General features: G+C 33.5%; 1 pseudogene; it reads left to right on the top strand.

Moving 5' to 3' along the window:
- The first annotated feature begins 1,037 nt into the window (after positions 1-1,037).
- Positions 1,038-1,136, top strand: LOC123687241 (annotated as a pseudogene).
- Positions 1,137-20,302: the final 19,166 nt, after the last annotated feature.

Below are 20,302 nucleotides of genomic sequence, written 5' to 3'. Positions count from 1 at the left end.
CTTTTGCTACATTTGTGCAGTTGTCTTGTTCTGGTCAGATTTTTATAAATAACTCTACTTTTTCTTCAAAGGATGGAAATCAGTTATGAGTAAATTGTTTGAAAATCTTACAGACATCAGTCAGCAGAAATATGTAGGTATATAGCCCAACTATACAGGGTGAGTCTTTGCTGGTACATATATTTGAACCGAAGTTTCCCGAGGTCGAAAGAAACACTTTTTTTCCTTACTATTTCTTCCGATTCGTTTTTTTCTAACTAAGTATACCGGACTTTGATGGAATTTCATGTTCGGAAAAGATTCATCATGTCAGTAAAAACCATATTCATTTCCACCAATTCCATTCCATTTTCGAGATATAACTGAAAATAACATTTTTTTTTATGGATTTTCAACAGCTCATATTTTTTCAACCGAGCCGATTCGGAAAAATGGTAAAGGAAAAAAGTATTTCCAAAAGGTGCTGGACCAACTTTCCACACAGTGTTGCCAGTGATTCTGATTTTTTGATTTTCTGCATATGAGGGAAAAACTTCGATTCGTTTTTTTTCTCACTTAGTATACCGGACTTTAAGGCGATAGTAGAGTGACTACTCTTCAAAATTTGAAATTATTCGGTCGATTAGTTAAAGAGTTATTGAACTGTGAAATTTCAATTATGAGATTAACATCACCCTGTATATAGCAAATGGCGCTCTTGAAATGAGTCCTCCATGATGACCTCCATTTATGTATCCATTTGTCGCATTCTTCCCGGGATACCCTGCATGTAGCCTAACTATATTAAAATATTCTCAGACAAAAACTTTTGTGAAAATATTAACGGCAAGAGAAAACGAAAAAGCTAGATTCCTTGAATGAAAAAAGTCCTATGAAAATAGAGCTACAAACGTTTTGCGTTTGTAACATTCAGTTTTTTCATGAAGCGAATTCAAAAATATTTTCTTCCTCAAAATATTATTGCTCAAGTAGAAAAACACCTTCAATAACTATCCGGTATGGTCTAGTGGCTAGGATACCTGGCTTTCACCCAGGAGGAGATCATACTTCACAGGATCATTTCTGTAGTATATCACTGAGTGAGTATTAGAGTTTTATTATTGTTATTACGATTAGCGTCTTAGTTACTTAGTAGTGAGTGTGTGCTTTTATAGTATCATTACTTAAGTGAATTATAATAGTGAGTGTAAAAAGAGTATATCGACCAGTATTCCTGGTTCCTGAAATGGAACCAGACATCCAAATGGAGTCCCCCTCTGGACCTCATCCAGAAAAACGGAAGAGGAGAATCACAGATATAGAAAATGCCAGCTTTTCGCACCCCTCGACAAGCGCTGCGAATACGATGAACACGAGTCAGTCCCTCAAATTGAGGACTGTGAACAGGTATGCTACCCTTAAAAATGAAGAATTCGTGATGCACGATGAGGACGAGATGATGGAACCATCAGAGAAAAAGACGGATCAAAAACCACCACCAATTGTGATCCACGGAATAATTAGTGATCACAGACATATCGTCGAACTGTTAAAGACATTATGCAGAGGCAAGTTTCACATAAAATACGGGAGAAACTCGACAATCCTGTTCATAGAGAAACTTGAAGAATACCATCTAGTGAAGAAACACTTCAAACAAACGGACCTCTTTCACACTGAAAGACGAAAAGACACATGCATTTGTGTTGAGACGCCTGGAGCACAATCCCAACCTAGAAGAGATAAATTCAGAACTCAGGGAGTTGTACCAAGTTCCTGTAAAAACGTCTTATAAAATGAAAGGAACCAAAGTTCCTTTATTCCTTGTTATAACTGATAATCAAGTAACCCTCAAGCAACTACAAAGAAACGTTAAAGTTTTAAGTTACACCAGAATTGAATGGGAACGATACAGCACATCAAAACAAATAATTCAGTGTCATCGCTGCCAGCAATGGGGACATGCAACCTCAAACTGCTTTAGCAAAGCAGTTTGCCTGAAATGTGCGGAAAACCATCTCACCAAGGACTGCCCGAAAGACAGAAGTACGCCAGCCAAGTGTGCGAACTGCAAAGGTTAACATCCAGCTAACAGTACACAGTGCAAAGTGTACCTCAAAATCCTAGAGAAACGTCAGGCTAAGACCAGGCCGACAATTGCAGCACCTAAGAAATTCGTTCCTGCTCCACCCCCGGCTACGAATCCATGGGAGGACCGGAAGAGGGCCTATGAAGAGAGGAAACGCCAAGAAACTCAAAAAATCGAGGAAACCCCCCAACAAAATAAAAAGGTAGGATCGGGTAACAACCCATTCTTCGAAATTAAAAATGAATTCGAGAAACTCGATAAACATATCAATATAGAGAAATTTTTGAAATCAATCAAACAACTAAATACACAAATGGATCATGCTGAGAATCCAATTGAAAAATTTGAAATATTCTTTAATTTCATTTCTAATCTCGAAGATGGGGGGTTCTAACACACTCGAACTAGCTACCTGAAATGTCAACGGCATAAAATCCAAAATTCATGAACTTTCGCATTTTCTAAATTCAAATAAACTAGATATTATAACACTTAACGAAACAAAATTAAGAACCTTCGACCAAATTGACCTCAGGGGATTCCAGGTAGTTAGAAAAGATCGCCCAGATAATTCAGGCTATGGTGGAATTATGATTGCTGTCAAAAACGGAATTCCATTTACCCTAATACCCTCAGTAACGAACTGCACATTAGAGAATATAGGTATTCAACTAAGTAATAACTTGAACATAATAGCTGTCTACAATAGTCCTAGCAATAAAATCACTCAAAACTGCTTAAATAACCTCTTTTCTAAAAACAGAACTATTGTTCTTGGCGACCTGAATTCGAAACATGAATACTGGAACTGCCATTCTCGTAATACCAACGGAATAACATTAATGAATTTCCTGGAAAGAAACGATGACTGTATCCTGCATTTCACAGAAGACCCTACCCATTATCCTTTCAGTGATAGAACTCCTAGTAATCTTGACCTGATAATAACAAAGAACGTCCCCAACCTAAGTACTCCTGAATCTATACCTGCCTTACCATCCGACCATAATGTAGTTAAAACTACCGTCGGAGGATTTATGAAGGATAATCCATCAAAAACTGTCTACGACTACTCAAATACCAACTGGCAAAAATATCGTCAAATTTTAGATGAACAAATTAAAATAAATAACTCGATAAACTCTATTGAAAACTTAGAATCCGAACTAATAAAATTTACCAATGCAATTAACTTCGCTCGCGACAAAAGTACCAAAAAGAAAAAAATTACTCCCCACGCCGACAAATTACCAACAGACATTATTAACTTAATTAACACTAGAAATAAATTCAGAAAACGCTGGCAGACAAACAGAAATGTACTAGACAAAATTACAATGAAATCTCTAACAAAAGAAATAAGACAAAAAATTAACATTCACAGAGGTAAATGTTGGGACGAAAAAATTAGTAAACTAAAACCATCCGATAATACCCTTTGGAAGATGACAAAACTTCTCGGTAAAAAACCAAAAGACATCCCGACACTTACTCACAACACAAGAGATTACATGACAGACATAGAGAAAGCAGAAATTCTTTCAGAAACTTTTGAAGCGAACCATAAAACTGTAATAAACGACCAAGAATTTCATAAAAACGTTAGAAAAACAGTTGATGAATTCCTTAGTAGATCCCACGGCGGTAATGAGTATAAAAAATACTACACTAACCCTTCTGAAATCAAAGCATTTATCCAAAAAATTACCCACTAACAAATCCCCAGGCGAAGATCAAATTGATAATAAAAATATTAAAAATTTCTCGAAAAAAGCAGTAGTCCAACTCAACTACTTGATTAATGCAATCATTTGTTTGCAATATTGGCCAAGTAGTTGGAAAAAGGCTATAATAATCCCTATTCACAAACAGGGGAAAGACAAAACGTCCCCTAAAAATTATCGACCTATAAGTTTATTATCAATGATCAGTAAACTAACAGAAAAAATTACTCTCAATAGACTGACAAAATTATTAACCAAAACTGAAATGCGGGATCCTCATCAATATGGATTTAAAGAAAAACACAGATCCGTACAACAAATATGTAGAATAGCAGTTGAAGCTATTCATAGTTTCAATAAGAAACAAAATATGGTAATGCTGTTTTGATATAGAAAAAGCTTTCGATAAAGTCTGGGTTGAAGGACTGATATACAAAATGGTACAATTAAAACTGCCACCTTTTATCATAAAATTAATAAATTCGTACTTGAAAGAAAGAACCTTTTCAGTTAAAATGAATAATGCAATATCTCAACCCAAACATATTGAAGCAGACGTTCCACAAGGATCAGTCCTTGGACCCAGACTCTTCAATCTATTCATACATGATATTCCAGAGTTTCCAAACACAAACCTTGCCCTTTTTGCAGACGATACCGCGATATTTGCTAAATCTTTCCATGCGATTACCGCGAATAAATTACTACAGTATCATACAAACGTTCTAAAAAAATATTATGAAACCTGGAAAATCAGTTTGAATGAGGGTAAAACAGAACAAATTGTTTTCAACAGGAAAACCAAGAACAATAAAATATGTCCATATCTGAAAATGGACAACAGAACCATAATCCCAAAAAATTCAGTTGAATACTTAGGTGTAGAGCTCGATTCTAGATTGAACTTTCATAAACACATAGATCAAACCCTGGGTCGGACCTACGCAATGAATACCTTATTCTACCCTTTAATGTGCAGAAAAAGTAAATTAAATAGGGAATACAAAAAACTAATTTACACCTCTATAATCAGACGCATCATAACGTACGCTGGCCCTGCATGGTGTCACCTGAAACCGACACCATTAAAGCCCCTCCAAATATTCCAAAACAAAATACTCCGATTAATACTAAACAAAAACAGATACACACGTATCACAGAACTCCATGAATTGGCACAAATTCCAACCATAAGAGAGTATGTTGATAAAATATCATCAACATTTTATGAAAAACTGAATTATGTGAGCGATTCTACGAGGCAAATCACCCGTATCCGAAAGAACAACAAAAATCCAAACGATAAGCATATTCTGCCTTATGAAAATCTACCGATTTTCAGCCAGTCTATATGAACTGAGTATAATTGTACATAGTTTCCTTCAATTTCTTTGAGCAGGTTTTTTATTTTTATTTTCCTGCATAAATCATACACATCCTAAAAACTGTATCACATCATCATTGTACAAAAATAAAAATTGTTTATAGACTTTATGTCATCTGTGTTACGAAAACTCTAGTTGAGCAAAAATTATTTGCAGGAACTAGCAATTATATATATCAACAAAAAACTATTGTAAAAAATATCTTGTAAAAACGTGTAAATAAACTTTTCTTTCTTTCTTTTCTTGTTAAATATCGATATATTTCTCGTGTCTCTTCCCTTGGACTTTATGAGTATCTTTGGATGAAAGTGGTGTAAGTTTTACACCACTTTCATAGGAGTGGGGAACATCTTTATTATGTCATAAACATTTCTAAATTAAAAATAACCTGGTCTGTCCCAGTAGGTATATGGATTAAAAATTATTTTTGGTTTCTCATCATCTTCATCATTCTTTCCAAATTAAAAATAACTAGTCGGCCCCCGTATATTATTTTTAGATGAAAACTTTTCGGCCATCCCACATTTTTCATATTTCGTAATTTTTGTCCATCCGAGAAAAAGCGATCGCAGCGCCAAAATTTCAGTTCATTTTGTCCTTTTGCGGAAAAAGGCTGAACTAACGCAAGAATCGCCTACTAAATTCAAACCTTGAAAATTTCATGGGTCTAGACCTAGGAAATTTCTCGAATTTTTTTAAACTGGTTTTTTTGTGGTGTATTTCGGTATTATTTTAATTCAATATTGGATTATCGATTTTCTTCAAAAATTGGAATATCTTAACTAGAGGGTTTCTCGTACAGACGAATCCTCTATTCCAATCCTATTATTAAAGTAGAAAAATTTATCCGAAAATTTGAAATTCTCTAGAATCAGACTCCAATTTTTGAGAGAGAACTATAATCACAATGAATGAAAATCATACTATTATTAATGGAATTCCATAAAATCGTTAAATGTAAGGGAGATCCTATAAAAACGAACTCCACCAGAAAAAAGCAGTTCAAAAAATTCAAAAAATTTCCGAGGGTAGACCCATGAAATATTCAAGGTTTGAATTTAGTAGGGGATTCTTGCGTTAGTTCAGCCTTTTTCCGCAAAAGTTGGACAAAATGAACTGAAATTTTGGCGCTGCGATCACTTGTTCTCTGATGGACAAAAATTTCGAAATGAGAAAAATGTGGGATGGCCGAAAAGTTTTCATCCAAAAATAATTTTTAATCCATATACGGGGACCGACAAGTTATTTTTAATTTAGAAAGGTTTATGACATAATAAAGGATGTTCCCCACTCCTATGAAAGTGGTGTAGTATTTTACACCACTTTCATACAAAGATACTCACAAGTCCAAGGCAAGAGTCAAGAAAATTATTCCATATCAGAGAGCGTGAAGTATATCCTTAATTAGCAACATTACAGTGCAACTGCAGCGGAATACTAAATGTCAAAGTTGGAAATTTTTGCTATTTGAAGCTAAAAGTTCTAATGTAATGAGTAATATATAGCGCAGCGCTCGCTTTTTTGCGGATATTCTGGTAACTAAATAAAATCATAGAAATATTCAACCATATATTCTCACATATGTCCTGTGATGTGAAATTTCCAGTAATTTCTGATCGAAATCGAAAAAGAAAGAAAGAAAAGGCTGAAATGCTTGACAATTCAACATACCTGTATCACAAATAGGTAAGTTTTGGGAAGGAACTGATTGCATAATATGGGAATTCAGCTTGGAGATTTTTTAATGATATCAAATTTTGGAGCTTATTTGCAATATTTTCTGTCGTAAAATTTATTCAAGGTATTATCACAGTATAGGAACTATATAGTTCCTATACTGTGGTATTATTACGAATTTTGATCCGATCAGTGTCAACCTTAATTCAAAGATTCCCATTCTATGAGAATAATTCCTAAATGGGAATATGAAATAATACATACCTACCTTACTGGATTTATAAATTATTCAAAGAGCATATACTGAATTTTTGTACTTAAATTATTAGTGTTATATACTTATATAAAGTTTTTGAGATATCCTTTGAATGAAAATGTTGAATTCAGCAAAAGAAAGGAATGTAATAAATTTCTACAAATTCCGAATACATTTGAGTGCCATATATACAATATCTAAAGCATTTCACAAAGGAGTGATATATAAGCGTCATTTATGCCAAATAACATATAACTACAAGTTGAGGTACTCAAATGGCCAAGTGAATGAAGTAGTTATATCATTAATCAATCTATTATATTACTTATTGATTTTATGACCAGCCATCTATATGCATCTTACTGAACTAATTATACCCGCGGCCCTACACATATAGAGTCCTGTGATCCGAACCTCCTCACCAGAACCGGTTAGAGCTACTCTTCCTAGATGGCACCACCGATATATCTGGTTCATACCATAGACCGAAAAGGTGAAATTTCTAAGGAAATAGCGCGTTTTTAATTTTTTTTGGAGAAATATTGAGTTCTTCGCATTAGTTGATTATTGAAATAGCTAAATGACTATGGGAATAAAGCGTTTTTAATTTTTTTTTAATGAGAAAAATTGAGTTATTCGGATGGAAATAGAATTGAAATAGCTATGGGAATAACGCGCTTTAAATTTTTTTAAAGGAAAAATATTGAGATATTCGGATGAGAATAGTATTGAAATAGCTAAATGAATCACATTTCGAAATTGTATGGTACAGATTTTCATGTTATCTAAAATTTCTTTCAGAAAAAGATGAATTTTATTGAGTTGCTACCTGAAAGAAAATATTTTTTAATTTCTATTCCAGAGTTTTTAGATAGTTCAGTATATCAATAATATTATAGATAATTAAATTTATATTCGATATAATTTAAGGTAGGTGGTAGCTTGGACATTGTTGACCAACTGTACAAGAGTGAAAATTGGCCTGAAAATATATCAATAAAAAGGTATCATTTTTTTCGAAACAGAGATGAAACCCAGAAAAAATAAATATATGGTAAACATGTTACAAAAAAAAAAGTACCATTTTCAATTGCGAACATTAACTTGCGATCCATAAAAAATAAAATTGATCATTTCTCGAGTTATCTCAATGATAATAAGTATGATTTGTGCTGTGTTACTGAGCATTGGGCATCAGAGGATATTTTGGGTCGCATCAATATTGCAAATTACACAATTGCAGACTCTTATTCACGATCGGGTGGCAACTACGGTGGGGTAGCAACTTTAATAAAAAAGACTGTACATTATAATAAATTACAGAGAAAGTAACACATCTGACCAAATAACATGGTTCCAGCAGGATGGAGCAACTTCTGCTACGAAATTTTTCCAAGCAAATTAGGGTAAATGCACTGGTTAGCCGACCGGAACTGGTTCTCGACCATTCCGTGATTTGAGATAAAATAATAATATTCAACTATGTAGTGGCAAAGAGGACAGGGAAAATGAAAATCCTTAATGAGATGAATATTTAAAAAGTCAGGACACGAATACCAATGATGAATGATAAAATAATAATAAAAATATATCATGTAGAGCAAAATATTTTCGCGGTACGTGTTCTCGACCATTCTACCCTTCCAAGATAGTTTGCATAGTAGTGGTATAGGTCAAAGTTTTTGCGCTAAAAATTAGTTTATAATCGTCTATCATAGAAAAGGGTTTTTCTCGTCCTCTCTTAGAAAAGTGCTTTGTGATATATGACCAGAAAATAGTAATTATTTCTTATTTTAAATGAGTTATATTTTGTTCCATATCAACCTATAAGATATATTTTTGAGTGTATTTCAATCAAGAAGCGAATAAATGTATATTTTTTTGTTCACTATTCGTCGGTCGCGAATTTGTATCCTTTATTTCTCGACCAAAGTGGTCGAGAACCAATATGTTACTTTAATAATTGTTTATTTCAACCGATATATTTCTGTTGAATCATTTTCGTTTTTTTTTTCGGTGCCCTGATTCATTTATATATCTACTTTCTGAATATTAGTTTGCGACCATCGAATTAACGTTGAAACACTTATTTCTACCCTTTATTTATTCGCGATCGAGAACCAATTTTATTGTACTTAATTCTCGACCACTGGTGGTCGGTGTTTTATATTTTATTTACTCATTAGTTTCTAAATAGATATTAAGAGCAAAATAACCAAATCATGTTGTACGAGTTGCTATTTTGAAATATTTATAGAAAGTGGAAACTTTTGCAAAATATTTTTTTTTACTTTCCGAGTGTTTATTACTTGATTACCCCATATGTCACCCATGTGAGTCATAGGTAGTGATGTCGATGGTACGGTACGAAAGTAAGTACTAATCACTCATCTCGCTCTGAAATTTTTTATAAAATTTTCAAGTGGAGCGGCCACTATTATCAGTAGAGATGAGCGATACCGTGATTTCTAGATCACGTTGTGAAACGTTCCTCTTCCTCTATGATATCAGTGAAATTAAAGCGTGACGGTGATCACCGTTTAGGTATCGTATTCGGTTAGAGTCCGTTCCCCGTTCCGCAGCACTGGGAGTGGGGTCACCCCACTACCAGTGCTGTACGGAACGTTCGGTAACCGAATCCGATACCTAAACGGTGATCACGCTTTAATTTCACTGATATCATAAAGGAACAGGAACGTTCACGTTTCTCAACGCTGAGCACGGACCGTGCTTGTTATTATTATTTGTATGAATCACCCAAACCTCAGCTCTTTTGTCTTTCTGTTAATTCTTTAGAGGTAACAGATTTGTGGAATATGGATATGAATAATTTTGGACATCGAAAAATAAATAATACCTACAAATACAATAATTCACATGTGAATATATATTGATAATATTGAATGGCTGATACTGCATCAAATAAAATGAGAGAAAAACAGAAAAAGTAACAATCAGAAATGTACAAAATATAGTAAAACCAGTTATTGAATAATTAAATTTCCTAAATATATCTGATATTTTCTATTAATTTCTGAGCTAATCAAAGAATTGTGAAATCTCTAAATGAAAAGGTATGATTTTTAGGACATCGAATAATAAATAATTAGCCATATGCGTATATTTAGACGTTTATTTATTTGATAATAATGATGAGTAATCAACCTCCAAACAAAATACACTCATTTTATAATTGTATATATCGAAATAGTTAAGGGGCTAATACTGTAACAAAAAATGAGAGAAAAATTAAAAATTTCACAACAAAAAACTCAGAAATGGGTAGTTAAAACAGTCCCTAAATAATCGAATTTCCCAACTATATTTGATGAATTTTTCGAGAGAAAAATACAATTATTCCTATTCATTCTCCACCAACGACAATTACAATTGAGGAAGAGAATCATTTGAGTTTTTTTATTAGTTAGCCTGCTTGGACGTTCTGTTAATTGTCCGGCTTTCGAAAACAATCGTCCGCACGGAACTTATGTGGCTAGAGTGCATCAGTAGTAACTGCCGACAAAGGTTCCGAAGCAATAAAAACATCAGGCTGGCTTCATAATTTACGATTGCACGGACGTTGATAAACCCTGAAAATATCTGCGAAATGTTCAAAGAGTGATCCCGTCACGCTCTGTATTCGTTTTTCGGAACCGTGACTACCTGTGACAGTCTGATATCAGTGATTAAATCACAGTTCGTGAAATATCGCTCATCTCTCTAATTATCAGTGGTCGAAAACTAACACAAAAATGGTCGAGAACTCTGCGGCGTGGTCGAGAACCGAAGGTTATTGAGATTTTCTATATGTTTTCACATTTCAAATGTTAAATGCGGAAAGAACGCTTAAAATTATATGACAAATCATTTAAAACTCGCCAAAGAATCGATGAACACCAACCGCATTAAAATTTGATAAGTTTATGTGCGAAAAAATCGTGCTCGAAATCGATGTTTCTGCATTTGTGCATTTACCCTACACTACGGGAGAGGTGACATTCATTTTAGCTTAGTGCTTCCTTGCAAATTTCAACATTTCCTAAAATAAAATATGTTAGTTCATTGAACATTTATGCATTAAAAACAGTTCTTACCTCAAACAGTTTGCTATAGTCCGAATGTAATATTTATAATAAAGTACTCAAAGTAGGTACTAACGAGATATTGAACGTTTCTTGTTGTTTGGACAATGTCTAGAAACATGTTTCGTATATTAATAAAACACGAGAAAAATACTGTGCAAGCAAAGTCATTACTTGGTATGTGTTATTCAGACTCCGCTCCATCGACAACAAATGTTTAAATGATATGCTGATTATAAAAATTTGGAAATCACAGATTTGCAGATATAAAGGTACTTTTGGACGCTCTTTCATTAATGCCCCAATTGGATAAATTTGGATAAATGTGTACACGTTCGTTTATTAGATTTAGTTTAGTTTTTCACCACATATTGGGAGGAATATTTTAACGTAATGAATACTTCTTTTTGACTTCAATCTTTCTCACCAATGGTTGAATAAATTCATGGATGTATTTTGCAAAACCGACAGGATTTTGCAGAATTAAATAAAAATAAAATATATGAAACATAAAATTTACTACTGGTTTACCTCAAAAATAATGTAATTGATTTTCACAATCTTCTAAGTTTCAAATCAAATATGGTACTTACGACTTATGTCTCAATACATATAATATATATTATAGTAGGATAGCATCGTTCAAATTCGAATTGACGTTCAACAGCACCATCTAGGAAGGAGTAGCCATACTATCCATAATTCATCCATGAAGAACGAAAATCTTCCTATAAAATGAACCAATAATAATCATTTTACTTTCTTTTGAAATCGACACGTCGGTAAAAAATCGGGACCGCTTTAAGGTTTATAAGTTTATTATCGCTTTCAAGATGAGTACTATTTTGCACTACGAACTCGTGCTTATCCGAGGTTTATTATTTTCCTTTATCTATCCGCTTTCTCGGCATCGCCCCTTATTTGCCATCTGTGATTTTTGCATTCGTCACATTCGTCGGTATACACTTACCTGTTGTTTTCGGTTTTTTGTATCATTCTCGTCACAAAATTTCAATATGTAGTTATCAAAGACCTGAACTCAGTAATTCGCATCAAAAAATTGTCTAGGCTGTGTTGTACAATTTATTGTGTTTCATTCAAATTGCAATTTATTTGTGAAGACATCAGTTTTGAATTGACTTAATCTACTGGTTATTCCTAAATTGAAGGTACAAATGAAAATTACAGATTTCACGGATCATTTCATGAAAAAAAGTCCTACATAACATGAGTTTGCAAACGCTTTGTTTTTGAGATACATGTGCTAAAGTTTAAGTTTTCTTCTCGTAGCACCTTCCCTTCTCAAGATATTTAACTTGAATTGGCATAGATATTCCAATTTAAAGTTTTCATCATGTGATATCCTAATTATGAATGCAAATCTACAGGGTGAATTTTTTCTGGAAGGGTGCCCGCTTCTTTCCTCCAGAATTATTTTTTGTGAACCACTGGTAGTTTAGAAAAAGATACTTTGATTCAGTACTGCACTTTTTGGTTTGTTGTAGTTTTGTCGTATCTGCAATCGATTTCGAGAAAAAAATTCAAACAGCTTTCTATAGTCATTCTCAGGAAAATCCAAATTATTATAAAGATCCAGTTAGTAAGCTGTGATAAATAAATTAATTATAAGTTTTGGTACGTATTTACCAACTCTGTAGAGAAGATTAATAAAGATTCGATAAACTGGTTGAGCATCACAAAAAACTAGGACTACTAGAAACACCCTGTATCTCGAAAACAAAGCGTTTGCGGGCTCATTTTTATGAGATCCTTTTTTTTTAATCTTTCTCGATACTTAGACATGTCAAGTATAGAAATTTCTAATTATCAAAATGATTATATTCGCCCAAAAAGGTCTGAATATGAAAAAATAAGATTCACCTCACACAAACAGTTTAGAAAACGGAGCAGTCAGTTTTTGTTGAAATCCCAAAGAAATCTCGATGAATATTGCGAACTCGTAATTATTAACTGCCCTAATATGGCTTGAATTATTAATAAGTATTATTCCAATCACAAAATAACACAAAAAAGTGAGACAATAGTCAATTTTGGTCCATAATAAATAAAAACATAAAAATTAAACATACAATCTCGCCAGTTTCAATTTGAAATCAAAGCTATTCCCGCTACGGCAGCGAGTAAGAGTGAGAAAGCTTTCCCACAAATGCTCTATTTCAGTCGGCCTCACTTTTCTGTACCTATGGGTCCCTTCCAGATTTTTCTTCAGTTCACTATGGGCAGTTATTATCATTAATTTATCCACCATTTATGTAATTCAGACCTGAAATACATTCAATCAATATTCAAATACAAGAAAGCCTTCTGTGACATATTTGGCTAGGCATTTATAGAAAAACTTTGTTGTGCAAATCACAAACAATTGAAGTCACTTTATTCTTCTTGTATGTACTGCATTATAAGTATATAATTACATATTCATTGATGGTAACATATTCCTACGAATTTCGAGACAACCAGTACCAGATATACAGTAATAAACATTTCACAAAAAAAATGTGATTTACATAAGTGTCATCTATGTATATTATTCAACTATAGGATGAAGGTCTCAGGTTGTTGGTTGATGACCAGTTGCAGGCTCGATGATGGGCAGTTATCATCATTAATTCATCCACTATTTATGTAATTCAGACCTGAAATGCATTCAATCAATATTCAAATACAAGAAAGCCGCCTGTGATAAGTTTGGCTAGGCATTTATAAGAAAACTTTGTTGTGCAAACCACAAGCAATTGAAGTCACTTTATTCTTCTTGTATGTACTGAATTATATGTACCTATATAATTGCCCATGGTACCCAATGGTAACATATTACCACGAATTTCTAGACAACCAGTACCAGATATACAGTATTAAACTTTTTACAAAAAAAAATGTGATTTTCATGTCATCAATGTATATTAATTTAACTACAGGATGAAGGTCTCAGGTTGATGACCAGTTGGAAGCTCAATGGAGGGTAGTTATTTCTATTAATTCATCCAACAGTTATGTAATTTAGTCCTGGAATGCATTCAATCTTCTAGATCAATGACTTTTCAGTTTGAGAAGGCTTCCATTATTTCTTGTAACCAACTTTAATATCTGAAAATAATTGAATAATTTCATTCTGTACTCTAAGGTACTTACAATGAATATATCGAGTTTTTGAATAATAATATAATGTTTATTTATTATGTTTATAGTAAATAAACATTATATTATTATTATTATTCAAAAACTCGATATATTCATTGTAAGTCCTTAGAGTACAGTGACTTAATACAACACAGTGGCGACAATTCGTTCAGATTGAGCCTAAAAATGGCGAATGGGGACATAGAACCATAAAACTTGAATAAAATTGACTGAACTGACACACGTCAAAATCAAAATTATTGGGGCTGACAGTATTTGATTGTATATCGAACAAATTTATTCAACTGAAGAATACAACAGTGACTTAATAAAATGGGCCTTACATTTTGAATAAATCCCAAAAATCAGGTAAACGGACAATATAAACGAGAAGCCGCCATTTAGGCTCCGCCAATCAAAAACGAGACCAAGCTTGTGGCCACTGTGGTTTATTAAGTCACCAGTGGTATACGCAAGGGGGGATGAGGCGGATATATCAATCACAAGAAGTGTCTGTAAATTCAAAGGACATCGGAAACGAATACTCAATTTTTTTTCTTTATTTTTTTTTGTTTTCTTCGAGAAAGCACAGAAAACTACTTAAACTCAATATACCTACTTGACCGTAACAACCTATCGAAAAGAGGACAGTCTAACAGGCCAGGTGAAAAGTTCCCGGTCTACCATAGTGTAACACATTTTTTTGGCAAAATTCGATTTTACTATTCAACATAGTTGCCTTCGAGGGCGATACAGCGATCTTCCCACTTTTCGATACCATTTTTGTAGTACGATTTGTCTTTCGCTTCAAAATAGGCCTCAGTTTCCGCGATTACTTCTTCATTGGCGCTAAATTTCTTTCCAGCGAGCATTCTTTTGAGATCTGAGAACCGGAAAAGTAACTGGGGACCAGATCTGGCGAATACGGTGGATGCAGCTAGCACGGCACTTATTCTGCACACAGCTTTCTCATGTACAAATATGCGTGAATTATATGATATGTACACGTTCAGATGATATATTCACAAAGTCTGCTATCTCGATCAACTTCACTTACGGTCATTCAAAATTATTTTGTGAAATTTTTATTTTTTCGTCGGTGGCAGCCTCTTTTGGGCGCCCACTGCGTCCGCCGTATTCGTGGCTCATTTCACCTAATATTATCGCCACTTGAATAGTCACTATATATTATGTTTGTGTACTATGTTCATACCACTTTTTTCTCTCGTTACTATTAAGATTCAAAAGATGCGTGTCAAAATTCGAAGCATAGAGAAAAATGTGTTTTTACTGGTTAGGCCCGGTAAGTGTTAAATGTATAATAACAAATTATTAACTTACCTACCTTTTCCAAAACAACTCACATTGTTGTTTTTTAATTTTGGAAAATGAATAGTGAATGGAAGCAGATGTTTCGCATAGAAATAAGTATGAAATTATTTTTGGATTTTGGTTATGACAGATAAAAACATTTTTGTATATAAAATGGGACAATAAAAGCCAGGAGTATATTTGAACAATTTATCTAAAACTATTTACACCTATTTACAATGGATTGAATTGATTAACAATTCAAAAAATAAATACACAATTCTTTCTTACAAAAATGAATATTTTTCTCAACAAGGATACGATTTAATGAAAATAAATGAATAATTTTTCTTAACAAAAATAAACAAATAACTCTTTTGAACTTAAATAATCATTTTTTCATTTTTTTTTAAATAAATAAATAAAAAAAAATTTACAAAAAGGAAACAACTATTTACAATTAAAAATAACATTTCTACAGAAATAAGTCAAAATTTTTCTTTTCAAAATTTTTATTTAATTTTTTTGATTTATTGTTTTTTAGTTTTTTTTTTTCATTTTTAAATTTTTTTTTTCATTTTTCATTTTTAATATTTTTTTTTTCATTTTTAATTTTTTAATTTTTTTTCAACATAAAACGACTATTTACAATAAAAATAAACTTTTTCTACATAAATAAATCAAAATTTCTAAAAAAAAATAGGAGACAACTATTTACAAATCTCCGAAACTTACTTCATACTCCTCCTCTAGTAACACATTATTTGACAAAGACTAGTTTAGTGTTGATAAAAAAGATAAAATAGACTAGTTTAGTGATGTTGATAATACTATACTTGACACGATAGAATCAAAATATAGAGCAAAACTGATAAATCAGTGGAAAATTTTCGAAAATCCATCAATAAATGACTGAGAAATAGATTTTTTAAATTTACGTATTTTGGTCTCCGACTCGTCTGTGACGTCACGCCACTTGCCTATGCTACACCATAAATTACGTTTAAATACTTAGCCGTTTGTAGTTGTACAGTGTAGTTTTAACTCGAGTTTTTATGTCACCATAATGGAAGAAGGCTTCGTGAAAGGACAAAGTGACAATTTGCCTAAAATAGATATATTCGCAGTGATAGAGTTTTTTTCTTCAAATCTATCTTATGTGCTGAAATAAAAGAAGTTAAACTTCACACATATATGACGTAGTTTTAGGTCCAATTAAGTCACGCCTCATTAATTTGCACCACTTCTTCCTTTGATTCATGTCATTTGGTACATGAAAAAACAATTTATTGGAGTTTTTAATATTCGTGCTTGCACACATAGGCACAATACAACACGAACGGCACAAGTGATTATACACCAATGAATTCGTAAGCACTTTGCGAATACCAGTCGCCTCGTGTAAGTGGCGTGACGTCACACACTAGACGCTGCGTACCATGAAATTATTCTTCCAAGCGCAACTTCAAAGTCCCATAACTTTTTCATTTCTAGAGATATTTCAATGATTCTTCCACATTTTTATTAAATTTTACTGAATTTTTTAGAATTAATCCTCAACAACAAAATAAAAACTAGTCCATTGTACAATTGTTTTTGCTTTAAGTATGTTTTCGTTACTGGTTCTGATACCTACTTGGCCTTTATTGATACGGTGATTTGTATTTTTTTGGAACACTCAATAACAAAATTGCCTGTTTCATTTCAATCCATTAAAACTTCGTTGAGCATATTGGAAAAAAATTATAATTTGGCGAAAAGAGGACTATGAATCGACTGAAAAGCTGTAAGGTTACAAGGGTTAATCTAGAACTGTCTAGAATATAATATTTATAAATAAGTTAGCAGAGTACATCGACTTGAAAATTGTTTTCGCGAAACCTACTTTGTCCTACTGTATTATCTATATACAATGTTGGAACTGTCAAAAATGAGATTTCATTGATACTTGCCGATACCTAATGCTAGCACTATGCCATATTTCAGACCATTCACTTTCTGTGGCATTGATTATTTTGATGTGATATATTTCATACGCTTAACAGTTCGTGCAAATGCTGGATTTACTGATCATGCAAACAGCAGCCAAGATACGAAGGTTTTGCGCCAGTCGCTGAAGACTCCTATCTGTCAACCCAGGAGCTCAAGCCAAATAAGGGCATGCAACTGCGTTTGAGAGTCAAATTCAGAACCGATTCTTCTGTGTTTTGGAGCAAACCTGTCGTTCTTTCATGTGTGCAATGGCACTTAATATCGTACTTTCTGGCTTTTCATTCGGCAATTACTGATGAGTTTTCATCCTACGTGTTTTCCCTACAACTGCACTCGACATTTTAGGAGTAATCAGAACCTCAGATTTCGATCTCGAAGACGAATCGCGGTTGACTTCGAACTGTCAATCCAGGGGCGTGCGCAGGGTTCTTGTCTCACCGCTGGGAACGCAGTGACGTGCTGAACAACCCTGGTCTCACCCAACCATCTAAGTGAGTTCGATATGTGCGTCTTGATGACGATAAGTAAGCACCCTCCCCATGATTGTGAAGATCTATGGGTTCCAGTATTCATTATCTAACAGAAATTCCTCAAACAGAGAAAAATCCCTGCTCTCAAAAAATCATACCACGCTCATCCCCCAGAATAAGCTGCACATTTATTGATTGATCTAAATGGTTATTAGAAAACGATAAAACACTTTTCCTAAGTTCACATACACTTTTCCTAATATGTAAAGAAAGGGATTTGAAATTCGATGAGAATATTGAAAGAAACGAGGCGAAAATCAAGCACAAAATAAAGAAAAAGGAAGGGATCTGACATTCAATGAGAATACTGACAGAAAAGGAGCTAGAGCAAACATACAGAATAAGAATTTATGAAAGACAATTGTGTCATTGATTGTGGTACGCCAAAATGAAGAAATTTAAAAAAAAGAATATAGAAATAGACAATATGAAAGAAATGAAATACCACAAAAAATCGGAATCCAAGAAGCAATCAACTATTACCTTATATGTATGAAGGCAGAGGTGAAAAGACGCAAAACTAGATTTAAATGAACTTATTGGATGAAAAAAGAAGAGTGAGTAAAATGTGATGATTCGTATAAATTAAAAAGTAAAAAATGGCAGATGAATAGAAAGCTGAATATTGGAACTGGATATGATTTTTTTTTATTGAAAAATAAAGTGATTGCGAAATTAGAGAAAAGTGAGTATGTACCTATATTGCTTTGTATAATATTCCTTCTCTTCAATTTTCGTGTGAAAATAATAAGTTACAATGAAATCGCTGTATTACTACTATGAAAATAAATAATTATTAGTACTAACAAAACGGAAACGTTCAACTACTAAAATTATAAATTGATTGAAATTCCGACAGAATAAAATAATATAATATTAACACAAATCCAATGCTAAAGTTTTTGTTTTGATGAAAATTTGATATCCGGCTTAATGATGAAATTTTTCCCAAATCGCACCCACCTCAACATCTCACCAAGCCTCTGAAATTTCTTCTGTTAGAAGTTAGAAAGCTTTCCATGCCTGCATATTACCGGTAGCGACATATGGCCTGGAAACGGTAGCGACATATGAGGTTACATGTAAGAGTAGCTTCAAGCTAAATGTCGCCTTGTCGTATCTAATTGAAGAATAAAGAAAAAAAAAAAAACGATAGCAATAACTAAGAAGACCGCAAACCAGCTGAGGGTGATGCAGAAAGCGATGGAAAGAACTATCCTCAATGTCAGTCTTAGAGACAGAAAAAGAAATGAAGAAATCCGACAAAGAACTAGAGTCGTAGATATTATAGCGCGTGTTGCAGAATTGAAGTGGCAGTGGGTAGGACACGTGGCTCGACAAGACAAATCGAGATGGACATACAAAGTGACACACTGGCGACCAAGAACGACGAAACGCAGTGTGGGTAGACCACAGAGAAGATGGCTTGATGATATTAAGCAGTATGCAGGAAATAGATGGTTTCAGATAGCTCAGGACAGGACAGCATGGAGAAACATGAAAGAGGCCTACGTCCAGGAGTGGATAAGGGAAGGCTGACGGAGAAGAGAAGAGAGAGAAGAGAAGAATCATTCTCACAATATTTGCTGTTATATGAGAAATGTGATGAAAATAGTGTCGCTTTCCCCTCGTCAGAACTAGCCCATTCTCCATTTGTCTTTTTGATCGGAGATTAACGCATTGCTGGCCTTTTGTATTTTTTGGTAGCCTTCCACTGTTGTTGTCAATATTTTCGATATGGTGTTGAAATTTTGAATTGAAGTACTCTTCCAGGATTCTGAGGAGTTTTCTTTTGTGGTAATTATATTCTCGTTTAGCAGTCAGGATCTCCGATAAAAATTTTTCTGATTTCAACAAACACTAGCATATCTTCATTCTTCTGTCGATAGAATCAATCAATCAATCAAATCACTAATGAAATTTTTTTAACTCGGTTTGCTTTTCGAAAAAAAGTTGATCGACCCTTACCATACACGATGCGATGAAGAGGACGACAATAAAGACATAAGATTCTCATGAAGAAAAATGAAATTAAGAAACTAGAAACATCTTAAACAGGGTAAAAATGAGGGAATGAAATAATTCTTAGCTGGATATAACAGGATGTTATTGCAACGAAGACATCATCGCAGCAAA

Source organism: Harmonia axyridis, chromosome X (assembly GCF_914767665.1).
Source record: "Harmonia axyridis chromosome X, icHarAxyr1.1, whole genome shotgun sequence".
In the NCBI taxonomy this organism is placed as follows: Eukaryota; Metazoa; Arthropoda; class Insecta; order Coleoptera; family Coccinellidae; genus Harmonia; species Harmonia axyridis.
Note: the sequence above shows the minus strand (reverse complement) of the source record. Positions and strands in the feature narration are given on the sequence as shown.